Genomic DNA, 3,062 nt, shown 5'->3' on the forward strand with positions numbered 1-3,062 from the left:
AAAAGGGCAGCCGGGCCTCAGCCAATAGTGGCGCGCGGGCGGGGCGGAAACTCGTGGGCACCACCCCCTCCGCGCCGGGAAGGTCACCCACGACACGCACGCCTTCTCGGAACCCGGAGCGGGAGGCTGGTTCGCCGGTAGCGCGAGCGTGGGGGTCCCGAGATAGAGTGGGATTTGGAGGCACCCCGCGCCATCCAGGTTTTGTGCGCGTGCAGTCCGCGCCGGGAAGCAGCGCCACGCTCCTCGGGGAACCTGTCCAGCCCCAGGGCCCTACCCACGGTTCTGACCCACGCCGGACCTCAAGCCCACATGTCGGGGTCCCTCCCTGACCGTTCATTCCTCTCCCAGCGCCTGGAGCGCCCTCTACTATTCTGCGCCCTTCTGGCTGCCCTCCAATCCCCGGTGCTGACCAGCTCACCACACAGCCCACCTGGACCATTGCAGTCAGGGCCCGAGCCAGCCTAGGTCTGAATGGCCTGGTCTGAGCTGCATCCTCCTTTCTGTCTCCAATACCATGCAGACTCACCTGTGTGGCATGATCCAACCGCACGGTTGCCTGCCTTGGCCCAAGGTCACTGGCCTGAGCTGCTCAGGACTCGGGCCTGTGAGCTGAGCCCCCACTGCCCACTGCCTCCCACACTGGTCCCAGAGGGGGCTGGGGGAGCCAAGATGCCAAGGTATTGGTCCTCACTGCATTGCAGGTTCTCCTGGCAGCCCCTGGAGTGACCCCCAAGCATACACGGGGCTGACCTACAGAGCACACCCCACCTGCCCAAAGTCGCACCCCTTCACTGCCATTGTCACTATTCCAGCACAGAAAGTGGCCCCTCGGCTGGTATAGCTCCTAGGTCCTTGGCTTACTGGTGCTCTGTCCAGCACTCTCCTGCAGGGTGGGCCCACGTGGGTGGGGCTGGGGCTGGACAATTAACCACAGGCCCAGGGCCAGTGTGGGCTTCCCCACTGGGTCAGATCCAAGGCAGGACACCTGAGCCCAGCCCTTCAGCAAATCCATACAGCACCCGTGAGGGAGGACCTGCACCCCACTCCTGATAGCAGGTACCCTCAGGTCAGACTGTTGTGGGTGTCCAGACTTACAGGGGTGCTGCAGAGTGTTGTGGGTCTAGCCGGGGACCCTGTCAAGAGAGGAGGTCTGACTGAACTGACTGAACTGGTCCCAGGCTTTGGGAGCCAGCACCCCCATGCACCCCACCAGCTTGATCTGAAGACCTGGGTCTCCCCCAGCTCAGAGCAGTGGGCTCTCACACTGCTGCTGGGAGGGGTGGTGTGTGTGCCCCACCTCCACACATCCCCTAGCTCTGAAGGGGGTCTCTGGGATGGGGAGGGCCCTGGCCCGGCCTGGGAGTGCAGGACCGAGCGGGAGCATCCTGGGGGAGGGTTTCCTCTGAGCCTCCATCCCCCCTGACACCGCTGCGTGTTGCAGATGTTCTGCATTAGGAGTCTCGTGTGTGTGCACATGTGTCCTGCACCAACAACAAACCCTCAGAGGGCTCAGAATGGACCTGCACCCCCCCGCCCCCGGGCTGTCCCTTCAGTCTCCGTCTGGCCCAAGGAGTGCGCTGGACAGGGGTCCTGGTATCTCTGGGCTTGTTCAGCCACCAGGGCCCCCATGTCTGCTCTGGTATTGGGGGCCCTGCTACCCCAGATGACCCTGCCCAGTGGGCAGGACTCGGGCAGGGTGTTGCCCGCCTCACCCTACCCCTACCCTGGGAGTGAGTACGACCCACCACATTTCTCACCTTGGTGAACTGAGACACAGGGGTTTGCCCAGCTGTGGAGCCCCCACCTTCCTGGTATGGGGTGGGTGGAGGTGGGCCAAGCCAAATCTGAGACCAAAGAGCACTTTGCTCTTCTGCCCTGGGCCTGGCCCTAGGTTAAGTGGCCCCAGGCTACCCCTTCCCTGCAGGCCTGAGCCACACACACCCCCAGCTGAAGCCCTGGCTGCGCAGGATGCCCATCATCTGTTTCTCCCTGCCTCCTGGAAGGCCCATCTGGTGGGCCTTAGAATAGCTCTGGGCCCCACAGGCAGGCCCGGCCTGGTCACCAGCTCCACAGGCAGCAGGCAGCAGAGAGAGGCCAGCAGGAGGAGAGCAGCTGGGGCAGAGGCATCAGATCCTTACCCTGCTGCCCCACTGGCCCAAGAGGGCCAGCTCTGTGCCTTTGCTTTCCACTACCCCTAGGGTGCCCCAGGCCCAGGCCAGCGTGGTGCAGCCGCCTCTTCAAGTTCCTGTTCTCCCTGGGCAGCTGCTTCCCCAGGAGGGGAGTAGGCTGGATCCTGCCGCAGGGCTGCACATCCAGCCCCCTCTCCCCCAAATGGCCTGCCACTGCCCTGTACAGCCAGCCCCACCAGGTCACCCTGTCCTGCTGGCAGGAGGAGCTGCACTGTTGCCATGGTGACTGGAGCTTGGCTGGCCTCCCCGGATTAGGGAGGAAGAGGAGACTGGATAAAAGGTGGCCTGGGCCACTCACACTGTCTCCCATAGGCACCCACGTACACACACAGACCAGTCAGGAGGGTGCTGCCCGTGGGAGCTGGGGGAGCGAGGGGAGGGCTGGGATGAGCTGGGAGCAGGGAGGGGTGCCAGGGGACGGACGGGCCAGCTGCAAAGGTCTGAGAGAACCTCTCAGCCACAGGCCTTGGCCACGGATGGGGGTGGGTGGGATCCCCCAGGCATGGCCCAAGTTGTGGGGCATTGGGAGCCAGGGCAGGGCAAGCAAGTCCGTGGGACGTGCAAGTGCGGGTGGGAAGGGGCCAGTGGAGGAGGCTTGGGTGCTTGGTGTGGGGACAGCTGCACAGGGAAGGCCTGAGGGGCTGCGAGGAGCAGGCGGGACACTGGAAACCAGTACCCTCAGGATGCGGGAGCAGGCCCCTGAGTGTGCGTGCCCTGTGTGCGTACCCCCCGGGTTACAATGCCACTGTTCCACATGCATGTTTGTAAGTGTGTGATAGTCTGGGTGTGGGTGGGTGTGAGTGTGTACGTGTGTGTGTCACGCTGAGCCCCCTCTGGCCTCCACTCCCATTGCTGGAAGCCCTGGTCCACCTG

Source organism: Desmodus rotundus, chromosome 3 (assembly GCF_022682495.2).
Source record: "Desmodus rotundus isolate HL8 chromosome 3, HLdesRot8A.1, whole genome shotgun sequence".
Lineage (NCBI taxonomy): Eukaryota > Metazoa > Chordata > Mammalia > Chiroptera > Phyllostomidae > Desmodus > Desmodus rotundus.